A 17,064-nucleotide genomic window follows, 5' to 3' on the forward strand; every position below is an offset into this window, starting at 1 on the left:
ATTTACCCTAGAAAAAAAAAATGTTATTCCAACATCAACACTTTTCATTTTCGAGTTGATTTTTCATGTTTTGGGTGGATTTTTTTTGCTAGAATTCCCATTTTGAGTTTATAGTTCCCCTTTCAAAGTTTACATTTGTTATATGTGTAGCTAAAATAGTGGTGATGGCATGCAAGTATAAATTAGATCCAAAGAAGCCTTGCCTTAGGAATTTGATCATGCTCATGCTAATGTTCGACTTCATATATCCATGGGGATTCTTCGATGGGGCCAGCCATGGCCATCCACCCTATTATGGAGTGGGGGTGGTCCTCTATCTCAGCAATAACCATTCTATTAAATGCAAATATGCATTGGGAAGAGGATTAGATAACAAAGTGGAGTTTGTAGCCATGTGGATGTTGCTAGAGCTGGCCAAGGAAAAAGAGGTTTTGCACTTACAAGTAATGGGAGACTCAAAGTTGGAAATAGACTGGGAAAACCAAAATGCAGAGGTAAGAATCTTGTGTATGTAGTCATTGTCATCTAACATTCGTAACACTACAAGTTCCTTTCAACTCATTTCCTTTTGCCACATTCTTTGTGAATTAAATACCGAAGTCGATACTCTTTCCAAATAAGCTCTAGAATTACATGTTAGTTCTATTAATTATCATGTCTTTGTTGATGGGAGGAGGTTGAGTCCATGGGACCAACCTCTCTTACCAGTCAATAAAGTATATATACTTTTTATTCTAAATTCCAATTTTTTGTGACATGTTTTGCACAATAGAATCATGTATAAGACATTCTAGACTCAACAAATTCATTCAAAATGAAATCACCAAAAAAAAATCAAACTTTAATAAAGAACCTACGATCTCCATTATCATATATATATAAAATTTGGAAAAAACATAAATTCATAATAAAAGGGAAATTAAAAAAAAATGCCCTTTATTTTCCTACTTTATATCTTTTCAATGGTAGCTTTTGTTAACTTCAATTAGAAACATTAAACATTAAATTTGTAACCTATCTTTGTATTATACCAATAATATTAATATAATAAAAAATTTAATACTAACAAAATATTCAATATAATAATTATACTAAATTTAGCCAATTAGCTAAATTTTATTGGAAAAAAATTCATTTAACTTAACCTAACCACCCAGACGTGGTGATGACTTATAAACCATTCTTAACTAACTTGAGCACTCAAATCTTTTACTTTAACGTAATTTAACAATCTTGACTTTATAATTATTTATAAACAACTCTTTTATTTATTAAATTCAGTTTTCAGATTTTTTTTTTTAATTAGGAATCTATAATTTATTATTTTTTAAATTATATTTTTAAATATATAAATTTCATAAAGGAAAAAATCCCAAATCAAATAAATTAAAAAAGGTAAAATCTTTAAATCAAATTCATTAAAAAAATCTATATTTTTAATAAAAATGAATGTCAAATTAATTTTGTAAAATATAGTTGATTAAATTTTTCCGTATTCTTTTTATAGGTGGGAAAACTTATTATAATTTAGTTGTCAAACCAACACTGAGGATGACCGTATAACTTAGTTGTCAACCAACAGTGATCAAGGAAAACCAAGCTACGTGGAATAACCCGTTGGTGGTCCTTAAGTGGGCAGACTTTCATTCATGCAAGATGCTTTTAGGTCTTGGGTCATTAACATGTTTCCTTAAGTCCGAGAAAGAGAAGCTCTTAGCCAAGCAAGGCAGTTTTAGGGCATACTCTAGGCCAATCTTGTGTCCTTACGTCTGAGAAAGAGGAGCTCTTAGCCAAGTAGAGGCAGTTTTAGGGCATACTCTAGGCCCATCTTCAGTGGTACATTTTCACAGGTGAGAAAATCTTTCATAACTTAGTTCTCAATCCATCAACAGTGAGGGCAACCATCTAAATGCAAGGTGACTCATACCCTTATTCAAGGAAAATCACACCACCTAAATAACTGGCTCGCAATTACTCAAGGGAAAACCACGCCACCTAGAATAACAGGCTGGTGGTTCATAAGAGTCCAAACTTTTACTCTTGCTAAATATTTTTAAATTTTGGACCGTTAACCTATTTCTTTATATTATAGAAAAACGAACTCTTAACAAACCTAAACAGTTTTACCAACTCTTAACAAACCTAAACAGTTTTACCAACTCTTGACAGACCTAAACAGTTTTACGACATAGATATCCTTCCTCTCACCCAAAACAGAATAAACCATAATTGTCTTTTTATTTGTTATTCTTTTTACAAAAAAGACGCGTTTATGGTACGGTTTACAAAGATACGGGCGGTGTCGTTTTGTCAAAAAAGCAAGTTATGCCGCCCACCTATTCCCCTTTTATTTGCTGTCCCCGCGTCGATGGAGAATCTTCGGGCGTGTTGGTTCGGTAACCAGACGTTCTCGGTATCGATTCCCGCTCCACTCACTCGATTCAAAATTCGTTTTCTTCCCTGTTCCGTGCGTTAGCTTGAAGATGGTGGGCGGCCATACCTTAAATCGCGGCCGGACTCTTCTTGAACTTGAAGTTGTGAGTTGGAATTTGTTACCTGCACTGCGAATTATAGAATTCTGATGTAGAATATGTTGGCTGTTTCCACGGGGTTCGGGAAACGAGATTTAATGGAGAAAATTAAGGGATTTCTCGGATTTCCAGCCGAGCAAAGCATGATAAGCGTAATACTCAGGACCCTTTTTCTCTACGGGCTTTTCCTTTCGCTGTTCCGATATGTTTTCCCAAAGAAGGGTAAGCCCTGTTTCCACAGAAAACCCTCTGAAAAAGCTTTAACAATGGCGGATTCCACTGAGAGGGTTTCGAATGGGGTCCGGCGGGAAGAGCTAAGGAGGGTTTTCTCGACCTTCGATAAGAACGGCGACGGGCTTATCAGCCAACAGGAGATGAGAGAGTCCTTTGATAAGCTCAGGCTGTGCATGAGCGATGAGGAATTGCTCTACACGATTCGAACCGTGGACGTCAATGGCGACGGGTCTGTGGATTTTGATGAGTTCGTGACGCTGTATCAATCGATGAACTGTAAAGCACCACAAGAAGATGAAGCGGACATGGATCTTATAGACGAAGACGCGGATCTGGTTGAGGCCTTCGGCGTTTTCGACCAGAATGGCGACGGTTTGATATCGGTAGAAGAGCTCCAATCCGTGCTCAAGTCGCTCGGTCTCAAGGAAGGCCGAACGATTGGAGAATGCAGGAAGATGATTCAGAAAATCGATAAAGATGGGGATGGGGCGGTCAATTATGTGGAGTTCAAGGAGATGATGAGGGCAGGGTTTGGGAAAATTTAGCCATCAATTTTTCTTTAAGGTTGAAGTCGAGATCTAAATGAATTGAATTTCTGGGTTTGGCCGCCATTAAAGCCAATGTTCTTTTAAACGCTGCGATGCATTGTTCCGTGTATATCATTTTATTTTATTATTTATTTAGTTGCAGTGCATTGTTTTGTGTATTTATATACCAATTTATGTTATTTTTATCATTGATTGGTTTAAATTTATTGGACAATCATAAATAACACGGTTGGTTTTGTTTAAATTTCTCAGCTAATGATAAATAATTCGTCCAATATTATATATGCACACAGAGACACAGACACAGACGGTTTCCATTATCTATATATGCACAGCAGTAGTATGTCCATTAAGCACTTTCTATATTTGAAAAATTGGGTGGTTGGGCATGGATCCTTCACCAGAATTATTAGAACTGGAAGGCATGTACAGGGAGACTCTAAACATAGAGATTCTATGACATCATACCAACAGAGTTGTTTTTAATTGATTATAAAAAAATGTTTTTAAGTTTATTTTGCACAATTTTGGGCTTTTTTTTTAAATTAAAATTATTTTTAATATATACCTGGATTTGGGATTTGAATTTTTTTTGAGCATTCCGATTTTGCCGATTATATAACTCAAACTTACAATTCTAAAACAATCTCCTGCTAAATTTTGGGTAAAATGGTTATAAGATGTTATAATTAGTGAGGGCTATAATATTTTTCCAACTTGTCTTGTTACTCTATGATGTAGGTGGTATCTTGGGTTTCAAGATTGTAGTTGAAATCTTGTTATAGTCTATGGTAGGTGGTATCTTGGGTTTCAAGACTGTAGTTAAAATCTTGTTATACTCTATGATGTAGGTGGTATCTTGGGTTTCAAGATTGTAGTTGAAATCTTGTTATTACTCTATGGTATAGGTGGTACCTTGGGTTTCAAGATTGTAGTTGAAATCTTGTTATTATTTTATTTAATTAATGACGAGGTCAACTTTAGGTATCTTGTTTTAAAGATTGTATATTTAAATATTAAAGTTGAAAATTTATCATTCTTTTATTTTATTTAGAAAAAGGTCAATTCAACATATCATGTTCTTCAATATTGTAAGTATCAAAGTTAAAACTTTATCATTACTTTAGTTTATTGATGAAGAAGCCAATTTGAGGTGTCTTGTTTTTCAAGATTGTAAATATCAAAGTTGAAAATTTATCATTATTGAAGAAGGAAGATCCTAATTGGGGTAGCTCAGTCTCTTAGATTAAGTGTCAAAGTTGGAAAATTTAACATTATTCTATTAAGGAGGGGGCCAATTGGAAGTATCTTGGTCTCCAAGATTGGGAATATCAAAGTTGAAAACATAAAATTAGTTTATTAGCTAATTATGTCTCCTTTCCCCTCTCTTCTTGAAACCATTCTAGCAAGATGACATCATTCGTGTTAAGGTCTCTATTACCAATAAGACTAATACAAACGTCATCCTTCGTGTTAAGGTCTCTATCACCAATAAGACTAATACATACACATTGATTTAGATGGAGAAACACCAAGTTGCTTTCTATTCACATCATAGGTGCACCTTCCCAATGCCCGATATTCCAATGATTGGTAGAGATAGCCCCTCCTCATTTTGATATTTCTCCATTAAACAATGGTCCAAGGGGACAAATTCACATGTATTTCTCCCCTCAACAAGGTATGCAAGAACAAGTTCACATGTACCAGAGTTGTCAAACTATGAAAAACTTATTGTAGGTTCCTTGTGTTAAATATTGCTTCGTTTCTTTTCTTCCATATGGAAAACAATATTTCAACATGAATAATTTTACATGAGGATTAAGATTATACAACCCAAGGTAACTTGTCTCCTATAAGTGCAAATCGCCAAGAAATAGAAGTGGGTATAAATTCCCTATCAAAGGAATCAACCTAGCCCTAAGTACAGTGGGAAAGGGGATATAACTAGAAAACATGTTTTAGTGTTTTAGTTCAACTACACACTATGGGCACCAAGGTCTTTGAACTTTTAGAACTATGAATTTATTAACCACCAGAACAAGGCTATGCAAAGAAATATTTTATAGGTCACACATGTTTCGTGAAGATTTGCATCCTAAAAAATCATGTTTTCAACTTTTGGATTTGAACCTCCAAAATTTATTATACACCATGATCCATAATTGGCCTTAAACATAGCCCATTTGTATATGTTTAAAGGCTTATCTAGAGTGTAGTGGTTAATCCTGTTTCATTTTCAATCCCTCCACCAAGCTTAAAGCACCTGTAAGCCTAGCTTGATTGAAAATATGAATTATATTTTGGACTCTGGTAATATTATCTCATTAAAACTTAATTTGAAATTTAATCATAGTCATAAAATCCGCTTCCTTGCATGCTTTTTCATAAAAATCACAATACCTATTCTATAAAACCTCAGATAGAGAACCATCATAGAATTTCAGCCAAACTTTTCCTCCATGTGCCCACAAAAGTATCCACCATATTTAATTAGTGGAAAAAACTACTTTTCAAACAATGCCCCGGCTAGGAAAGGATTTATAGCTTCCCCTGTTTCCAAATAATTTAGGAGACAAGTGAACCTTCAATTGTTTCCGTTATAAAGTTAATGATGGAGGATTGAAAACTTTTTCATATTATTTTATTCAAAGGATTCCATGATATAGACATTTTTTTAATATCACCTTTAGGTTATACTTTACTTTTAAAGCTCAATTCACCCCTATAGAGACAAAGAACTTGAGCACGTAGATGGTTCTTAAAATAAACATACTTTATGATGCTTTCTATGTATTACATAAATATAAATATAGATATAAATATATATATATATATATATATATATATATATATATATATATATATATATATATATTAATTATATGAAATCTTTTTCCTTTTTATTGAACAATACAAAGCTCTAAATAGCCTTTTTCCAACTTCTAATATGCCTCCCTATATCGAACGGAAAACGGTGGATAATACACATGGGAGAATGTGAGAACTATAGTACAAATTTGGAATTTCACTACCGAGGTTAGGGATTTAGTGATCCATTTCATTTTTTTCATCAACCTTTTAGACCACCAACATTCAATGCTTTTTATGTGAGACTTTGGGAAGAAAAAATTTCCAATAAATTTAAAGCCTTGACCTAGTTAATCTTGGATAACCTTATCTTCAATCCATCTAAGTCCCTATCTTTGTCTATAACATTATGTTTTCTCCCATTGACATTGGAGCAAAAAATGTCACATCAAAGCTACAGACTATCTACAGTGTTACCACAAGAGGTTTGATATTTTTGAATAGTGTGGAATGAATGATTAACAAAATGTTGATTGAATAGTTTCCTCATACTAGGGTTGGATAACGAAATATCTTATTAACAGATATATCATAGGGCTTTAGTTTCAATGACAGATAAAGTAGGGATTAGCATATGGATCTAAACATGCTAAATACTTATGATTTGCATCTATTAATTGCTAGACACATTCAAGTTCGACAAAAAGAGTTTGGATAACATTAATGAAGGATTTAAACCTTAATTGTTTTAGCCATAGGGGGAATTTTGAGGTATAAAATGGGCCACTTAAGGAAAATAATGAAATAAGAGTCATAAAAAAATTATTGTATTTTTGACTTATGTCCTTATAGGTTTATTCAAATGCCAAGTGTAGACATCCTTTGGATGTGAAATTTATTTCCACATCCAACAAGTGCCCACTTTGCATACTTCTGAATTAAATTTTATATCCAATGGGTGTCTACACTTGACATGTGAGTAAACCTATAAGGAGATAAGCTGGAAATACAATTAAAAAAATTGTTTTCTTCTTTTCCCTCAAAAATATTTAACCATGGGGTTGTCATCATCATATTAAATCTTGCTAGTTCTTTTAAAGTTAATTTTATTGGTACATTTTTTGCTTTGAGGCTCATTTTCTACTTCAAAATTCCCCTACTAATTGTCAATATGAAAACCCACTTTACTCGACCATGTGCATTTACTATGTCAATTTTGATGAAGAGATCATCTAAGTTTAGAGGATGATCCATTGCATGTCCTCCTAGGGAACAATGGCATTGCCTTGAATAAAGCATCTTTGACCTTTTTCTCCCATGTAAAATAATTTGGGTAAAATGTGCTTAATATAAAGCGGTGATGCCTTTGCCAAAATTCTGTAAGAAGTCTTAACAAAGTGGTAGGCCTCCAATTTGCAAATATTTTAGCACTCCCACCTTTGGAAATGAATAAAGCAATTCCTAGATTTATATGGGATAATATATTTTTCAATGTTTCATGATATTCATTAGGGGAATTTCAAGGTAAAAAATGGGCTTCAAAACAAAAAATGTAATATCAAATCAACTTTGAAAGAACTAATAAGATTCAAGATGATGTCTTCAACCATAAGAGTAAATATTTTTGGAGGGAAAGTAAGAGCACTACTTTTCCTAATCATATTTTTGACTTATCTCAAATAGCTTTATTCAAATTTCAATTGTAGGCATTTATTGGATGTAGAATTAAGTTATATATCATGAGATGTAGAATCAAATTCTATATCCAATGAGTACCTTGTTGTAGCTGCTACAAGCCCCCTCCAAAATTTTTCCTATGCTTTGATTTTGAGCCTTCCTTTGACCATAAGATATGTCATTTCAACCGGCGTCAAGTGTTCTTGTTCATTAAGTGTCACAATGAATTATTCTTTCATGTTAGGCTTGTGTTGTATTAACTGTGCTTCCTTGACAACAATTAGGCCTTATCGACAACAATTTCTCAACTTTTGGAGAAAAGCAAAACACTTCTTGAAAACAAGCCAAGTATTGCCTTGATCAACATTGATTGCATGTCCTGATCTTTGGAACTATACAATCCTATGTCAAGGGAACTGCACAATCCCTTGAGCCAGGAAACTACGCAATCACCATGTGAAAGAAAACCGCGCAATCATCTTGTGAAAGCAAACTGTGAAATCACCATGAGAAACGAAACTGCTCAATCCACTAAGAAATTGAATTGCAAAATCCCTTGTCTTAGTGAACTGTGTAGTCCCTTTAGCTAGTGAACTGCGCAGTTCCTAGAATCAGTCAATTGTGCACTCCTAAAAAATAGGAAGTGCACATTCCTATGAATCAGTGTGGCACAAGTTTCTATTTTTTATCTTCCGACATGTGTCGGTTAACTAACAGTCGCTCTTAGATTTTAGGCATGCATGTCAAAAACCCTAACCCTACTATCTAGAGTGCTAATCTATATAAAAGAGGCTCATAGATATGATTCTCACACTTTCTATTGGATCTTTAGCCGTCCTCATGAGCACAAGGAGTTTTGGATTCCATTTGCGCTGCTTTTCTAGGTAAGTTTCTTAAGTGTTGTTTTTGCCTCTTTTGTTTTCGCTTTTGTCTCTTTTGTGTTTGTAAGTGTCGTTTTTCCTCATTCTTCTTGTAACAAGTGACATCTCTTCTATTATTAACTTGTACAAATGTCATTTCAATATTTTAAGCTTCTTTTCAAGTGTCGCATCACATTCCTTGTTTTTTTTCCCACCAACAGTTGTTGTTGTTGGGTGTATTTATGCATGCATGTCCTTCTCTTTTCACTATATTGTCTGCTCAATGTTAGTGACTGATTTGAATGATTCTCGAGCTGATCCACATCCTTCTCCTCTTCAATCAATAGATCCGTAATCTGCCATTTTGCTAGAGAAGACTTCACAATATTTGTGCCTTTCTGCCCTCCTCACTTGCACATTTTGCAATCACAAGCAGTAGAGGCCTCTCCTTGCTAGTTGTAACTACGCACTATACACTCACTAGCCTCTCCCAATGTGAATTTCGCAATCACAAGCAACAGTGAAGCCGCCTTGCCAGCTACATCTGTGCATTATGCAGTCTAAGCCCTCTCTCTCCTAGTAAAAATTGCACATTGCGTAGATTCAATGCAAAATTAGTTCTCCTGCAAATAAGAGTTGCACAATATTCCTCCTAAAGTTCTGTAGAGTGCGTTTTCAGTTCTCATCCTACCCATCTTGTGCCCAACATTGCACAATCCCTTTCCTTAGTGATTATTTTCTTCTTATAAGTTGATTGCTTAGCTGATCTCTTGTAGAACTAACTGGTATCACCATGAGTGCATCTTGTTCAACAGGTATTGCAAATCCATAACATATTAGTATTTCATCATCAAACAACACCATGCCTCCAAAGAAAGGATCATCAAATTATGTCACAAAGAGCAGTACTAAAGAGGCCATTGACATTAGCTTGACAAGATTTCCTATCTTGTCAGGTACCTAATGCTTTATCGAAAAGGATTCTACTGTCACACGAACCACTATCAAATATGTATTCATCTCAACAGAATTCAAAGAATATTTGGAGGGTAGGTAAGTCTATGTAAACATCCAGTGTTCAGAGTTCCATAAAGTGGCCTACAAATATCCAGTACTACCATGTGCTGATGTTATCAAGTGGATATTGTAGGGCCTTGACACCAAGAGCATCGAATTAAATAATGTCAGTGGGCAACATATTTCCTCTTATCAATCACATGACATTCACTTGTATTATAATCTTCCTAGGCCTGAGCAACACTTGGATTCTCAATGCTATGTAGGTTGGAGTTATCTGAATACCAAAGAAGTGATCAAGTCATGGTGGTGAGAACCAACAAACTTTCACTAGAAGCTTGATAGTACTTACAAGACCAAGTCTCTTAGAGAAATCTATAGTACTTGATGCCCATGTGTTGTAGGATCTATGGAGGGAGGACTATCGAATCTCTCCCCAAAGGATGGATCTACATGTTGCATCCAATCGTCACAGAAGGGAAGGTATTCAGCTCATCACAGTTATTATCACAACAGCTACAAATCAATTTGAACAAGGCAAAAAATACACCTCAAAGAAAGCAACAAAATTTTTACATGTTTGCCTACTTCCTAGATAGAATATGTGCTTTCCATGAATTCCTTGGCTTAAAATGGAATTGGACCCCAAAAGAGCTTCTTTTCCATGTGTATTGCAAATTGTTGGTAGAGTGCAGTTAAAAAGGAGTGTATGCCAAACTTGTTGAGAACTTCTTCAAGATATTGTATCAGATGATATTTAAGGCACATGCCCCTTGCATGTCCCATGAGGATATCAAGACAGTGGCAGAAGTAGCATATTGTTTTGACTCACTTGATGGCACATACCTAAGAGTATTCAGTAGTCAAAAGCCTCTACATATTTTGTTGAGGTATGTGATGTATAAAGTGGTCATGCAATAGGTTGATTATCATCTTAACACATGTCTATCTCAATTACTACAGAGGAAGAAGAAGGCATCTTGTCATTCCTTTCCTTTCAGGTGGGATCCTATGAGCTCAAGAGCTTAAAAGCTATAGAAGCAAAAGTTGAGCATTTTATTAGTTTTAAGTTCGGTGAGATGAGATTTAATAGGTATGATCCCAAAGGAGTATGAAAAATATACTATGCTAAGTTGCATTTTTCCTAGCCGTATGAGTCTTATTCTACGAAGGAAGAAGAGAAGATGAAGAATTGCTATAATGCTTCCCAGCCACATGCACCAGGAAAAGAGGCAGGCCATTCTAGTGCAGTACATGAGCAAGATGTTGTCTAGGAAGGAGAGTAGTAGGAAGTGCCCACTCCAGTTAGTATTAAGTACAAGAGGAAAGTTGTGCATAACCCATAAGCGAAGCAAAGTCGAAAATTCAATGCAAATCCTATTATTCCGAGAGAAACCTTTGTAGCATAAAAGAGGAGAAAGAAATTAGAAGAATTGAAGAGAAAGAAACATGAATAAGATAAGAGGCAAGAGGAAGAATGAAAGCAAGAGGAGGAACAAATACAAAAAGAAGAGCATGAAAGGAAATAAAGGGAAGACATGTAGGCATAGGAAGAATTGAGAAAGAAGCAAGAAGAAGAAGAGAGACAAAAACAACTTGAGGAAGAAAAACAGAGACAATTGATGGAGCAAGAAAACAGGCAAAAGTAGGATGAGGAATTTGCATGAGAAATTGAGGAGAAAATACAGGCCCAAGACATGAAGGTTGAGTAGGAGGAGGAGAACCAAGAGGCCGACATTGTGCCCATTTCAGAACAAGCCACTGGTCAGATTTCCCTCCTCTTACAAGTGGCCACATCACATTCATGGAAATGGGAATATCTCCTCCAGATGATGATATGGTCATGAATATTTCCAACTTGGATTTTTACCAACTAAAGAACAAAATAGTACAAGAAAGGTGCAAATATTTTCCTAATGACCTAGTTCATCCTACTTCCATTCATATAGAGAGGGTGATTATGACTGATACTAGGAGGAACTTGAGGACAATCACAACAACAAATCGAGCCTTTGCAGGAGTTGCAAAAGTGAATACACATTTCATGATGGAGGAAAACAAACAATTGGCAAAGGATCCAACTGTTGCAAGGCAACATATTGATGATCTCCAAGCCGAGAAGCAAATATTGTATTCTGATGATTCTCACTTGAAGGAGATATGAGCAGCGATATATGATGAAATTCAATCATTCAGAGATACCATGAGACATATTTATGAAGAGATGATCACCCTTCACAAGGCAATAGTGCCCTTGCATACAATGCAAAAGAAATCACGGGAGAATGTGAAATTTTTGAAGGTGATTCATGCAGCCATCCACGTGATCCAAGAATGGGGCACTAAGTACAGGAATGCCATCAAAATTTGCCAGGAAAACAAGGCAGGAAGAAAAATTGGAGAGGTTAAGGTTAGAATGCTTATGCAGAGTAACAAGCAACTTAGTACCTATGTGGCCAACATTATAACTGCCTATGCACAATAATATAATGGTTTGGACTCCTTGGTCAGAGCGCACAAGATTCCTTCTATTGGAGCATTCACAAAGACAAAGGGCATAAATTTTATCAGGTAGGAAATCCAAGAATATTTAAACAATTTAAAGTAGGTTATTACTAAAGAGGATTTGAAATCACAAGGCAGAACATGCAGTTGTATGTAGCCGAACATGCCAAGGTAAACATGAAGTTGTTCTTATTACAGAACAATGTTCAAATTGGCTCCAAATCTATCTATCTGGATGCTATGGAGGCAAGAGTCATATATAGGCCAAATCTTCGTTCAAATTTTGAGGACATAGCAGCACAATACAAGACTTGGTATTGACATGTTAAATAGAGCTACAAGTGGAAGTTATTGAGTTAGATTTTCCTCAAACTCAAGAATAATGTATAAAGTTTTGTCTTATTAGACTCTAGCCATTTTTTTACTTTGTGTAGAGTTTTGCCTTGTCGTATTTAGAAAAATATAAAAGTGCAAATGTAAGTGGAAGTACAAGAGTCAAATTTTGAATATGAAGAGTTATTAGAAAGAATAAAGACAAAAGAAGTCCAAGAGTTATGAGGGAAGCTCAAAGGTCACAAGATGAGATGAAAGGTCATCCCATATGTTATAAATAAGCCCTAATAACTCAAGCAAATGGTCTGGAACTTGAGATTGGTAGCTTCTCTAGTCTAGCATAGGAGCGAGTGTCATTCTTTGGAGAAGAAAGTAGTGGCTTCATGTTCCATTATTGTGTCTAATGTCATATCATTGTAATTGTATACTTAGAAATTTCACTTAATGATCATAAGCTCTCAGAGCCAACACACTTTCATGCATATATCATGGATGTTGTAAGACTACTTTTTAAATGTTTACGATATATATTATTTCATTTACACTAATGTCAATGAACTATTTCGTTAACTTAGTATGTATCTTGTTGGATGTGTGTTGTATGTGCTTTCATGATCATTATTATCTTGTGAACTATTTTGCAGGCTAACTAATGATTCTTTCATATGCTTGTGCGTCTCTTTTAGGATAGTACTATTACTTTTCTTCTATTGGATCACTCTTTTTCCCTTTGTGTGAAATAACCTTTTCTGCATTACAATTAATATTCCACATAGTTTACTCACTTGTTGACACCAAAGCTATGTGTATATCTTCTCATGTGCTTATTGCAACGAAGGCACATATTTGAGATCACCATTATGGAAACTGACTATATTTCCGATTGGGGCTCCTACTCCAAATGATGTGGGATCTAATTGGGACTTAACATCGGGGATACCCTCTTCCCTATTGTCGGCATTCGACACCATCAACATACCCACTCTATGTATTTTTAATAGACACATAATGAGATAACCTAGAAATACACGAAAAATTTGTTAGTTAACTAGAAACACATTTTTCTCATGTATTTATATTTTATCTCATAATGAGTATATCAAAATCATACATAGTGTGTACCCATTGGATGCAAAATTTAACTCTACATCCAAAGAGTGCTTAAAATGTAGTTTTCTTTCTTTTCCTTTGAAAATTCATATGTTTTACCTTATTATTTTAATATTTTTAGACCTCTTATTTCCCTTGATGGTTGTAATATTCTTGGGATGTTACGATGTTACTTCATAGAACTTGCATTCCTTATCATTGACCAATTTTGTAGGGTTGTCAACAAACTTGTCAAGAGTTTATTCTTGTTGATATGATTTCACATGATTTTTCAAATGTTTGTGTGGGATAACATCTAAGTACATTTTCATGACCACCTAACATTCCTCTATATCCTTGTGGGACTAAAACACTAGCTTATTGTGACTAAAATATTCACTTTAAATCTCATTCTGGATAGTCCCTTCCCCAACATAGGCTTGAGGGATCCAATGTTTTCCCTAGTCTCCTTTATGGTAAAGAATTTGAAGTAGGCCTTAGTTGTCCTATCGCTCACCTTAATCCAATCAAATTAGGTTCTAAGTTGTGCTTCCTTGGGATTGCAAGACCCTTTTCATTTATAAAGTTACTCAACATTGTTTTTATTCATTATAAGGTTTTCCCTATAGTTACCAAGGAACATATTCCAACATCTCCTCAATAGACTTATGGAATTATATATCTACAAAGAAAATTGATAGCCATAACCTTAAATAGACACCATAAACCTAGCGATGTCATCCTCCCACCAAGATATGCACCATTTGCCTCCTTTAGACTCGGGTAAAAGTATCCAAAGTATTTTGATAAACATAATGCAAATATGGTTTTGGAGATATGAAACATTATAAAAGAAATGATTGTTGTGTAGGTTCCCTTTTCTTGCACCTTAGGAGATTGAGAACTAAACAGGTTGGTGGTTTGATATAGTGGTGCCCCTTACGTCTTGTGTAGGTCAAGTACAATTAAAATTAGGAAGAAAGAATTTTGTTGAAATATTATTATTTCACCAAGCCTCTTCAAAATATGTTAAGTAATTTTGTAGAGGTTTTTTCATGCAAACCATATTTCAAATGATTCAATGTATATTGAGCATATGTCCCTAAAAGGAATGCATATAAATATCATGTTTTACTTGTCCTTCTAGATTTCAACCATATCAAAGTCATTATAGATGAACTATAGACCCTCTAGTGTTTCAATGGTGATCCACATCCAAAGGTCCACACTTTTTATCACATCTTTAAAACCATAAATGTTGGTAAATCTTAGGATTTGACCACCGAAGTTGAGCAATTTATAAATGAGTCTCTAATTAAGTGGAATGCTCGAACCAACCGTAACAAAATCCAACTATGTGGGTATTAGGGTTGTCACAATCTTCTCATTCCTTCAATTGGATTAAGAAAAAAAAAAGAAAAAAATAAATATAAATTTGTCAAATTGCATGCAAGGTCATCCTAAACAAAGTACTGATAATATTAGTTATGGAAAACATAAACTATCTAACTCAAAGTGGTATCTTAATACATTGAACCATATTTTTTCTACCATGGTTTGATAAGTCCTATACATTCTAGGAGGAATATTCATTAGGAAATGGTAGTTTTGATTTCCATCTCCTCCTCATGGTCTCCAAGCTCATTTAAGACCACCAACATGCATATTTATCCTTCTTACCTCCTTGGCATTTCTTTAAGTGTTAATTTTACAGTGGCTTAAAGTTTTAAGGTCTTTCAATATTGTAAGCCATTGATTTAGTAAAATGAATTTATGCCTCTTTAGTATTATATAAACCACAAAATTTTTCATTGGATAAAATGAAGGAGTCAACAAGGGTATCCATTGGGTTCCCCATTGCAAGGAGGATGACGAGGTGGGGTTCACCACCATTCTATTTAACATGAGGCTAATGGAGTATTTTCATAAAATTCTTTAATTGCATGGACATTATCGATAGGTCCTTTTAGAGAATTTGGATACTTATAATGTATATATTTATGTACAACTTATATTTACCATTGTTAAATTATGGTATGTTCTATGCTTATAACAGTTTACTTCTTTTTCTTATTATATTCCACCGATTAGCAATCACATGTACATAAAGTAAAGTGCAGATAGAACATTAAACGATCGACAGAAAACAAGCCAAGACAAGGGACACAAGATGTGGCGGCTAGCCAGGGACAAACCCCACAATGTGTGGGGAAACCCTTTGATCAAATCTTCTTTTATCTTCAATAATTCAGCAGAGATAAATAGTACAATAAATCTTATTCATATCAGCAGTAGCAAACCCTAGATAAGTAGCATCAGCATTAGCGGCTTCATTATCAAACTAGGGCAGACCATATCTCACAAACCGACAGTCGGATTGACTTAACTCCACCACCAAAAGTTTCGGATTCCAGAGGAGGTTTAGATGAACCTACAGCGCAGTTCAGATGAGGAGATCTTCTAGGCCACGCAAGTCAATCTTTACTTCTGCAGTTGCAGCTTCAGTTTCAGCAGTTTCCGGTTTCAAACTAGGGCAGTCGATATCTTGCAAACCGTTCGTCGGATTGACTTCATTCCACCACCAAAAGTTGCGGCTTTCAAAGGAGGTTCAGATGAACCTACAGCGCAGTTCCAAAGAGGAGATCTTCTAGGCCACGCAAGTCAATCTTTACTTCTGTAGTTGCAGCTTCAGATTCAGCAGTTTCCGGCTTCACATGTGTGAGAGAGAGAGACCCATTTTAGCGCAGTAGAGAAGAGACTCATATCTGCGCAGTAGAGAGAGAGAGATGTGATGAGATGAGTGAGTCCAAATGAGAAAAGTCCTCTTATATTTATACACAACGTTGGTGGGTGAATAGATGCGACTGTTGGGCTTCTGAGCCTACATGAGTTGTAGGTCGGCTTGATAATAATTCCATAATCAAAATAAATTCATATCTCCATGAATACTTATCGGAATTGGATGATCTTTATATCAATCCTACACCTCTCGACGAGAGGAATCTAATAAAAATATTATTAGCCATGAATAAGATGACCCACATGAAGTTTTGCCCTGGTTGCCAATTTTAACACTCCCTCTCAACCATGGAGAACTTCATCTGCAATCTGTATATCGGTCGTTACTATTCATCCATCAAATGCACTGCCTTGTACAGCCTGACCCTTGCCCTGCTCTGCTCTATTTTGCCTGTTCTGCTTTGTCTTGTTCTGCCCTGCACTGATCTGTACTGTTTTGTTTTGTTCTGCTCTGCTCTTGCATTGTTCTGTTCTACTCTGCTTTTGTCTGAATTATGAAGAAGAAGAAATGATCGAGGATGTATCATATGTACCACTGGTCCCAGACCAGTCTCAACCAACCCAAAGTCAGCGTCATAGTGAGTACAACTCCAATGGTCCCAGACCAATATCATCCTCCACTGACTCAAAGTCAGTCTTAGAGTATGTACCACTGATCCC

The 17,064-nt window shown here is 35.3% G+C and overlaps 1 pseudogene; it reads left to right on the plus strand.

Moving 5' to 3' along the window:
• The first annotated feature begins 2,372 nt into the window (after nucleotides 1-2,372).
• Nucleotides 2,373-3,477, plus strand: LOC149197325 (calmodulin-like protein 3 pseudogene; annotated as a pseudogene).
• Nucleotides 3,478-17,064: the final 13,587 nt, after the last annotated feature.

This window comes from Pinus tabuliformis, chromosome 2_2 (assembly GCF_031772625.1).
Source record: "Pinus tabuliformis cultivar Carrire ecotype Pingquan chromosome 2_2, CPIR1, whole genome shotgun sequence".
Taxonomy (NCBI): domain Eukaryota; kingdom Viridiplantae; phylum Streptophyta; class Pinopsida; order Pinales; family Pinaceae; genus Pinus; species Pinus tabuliformis.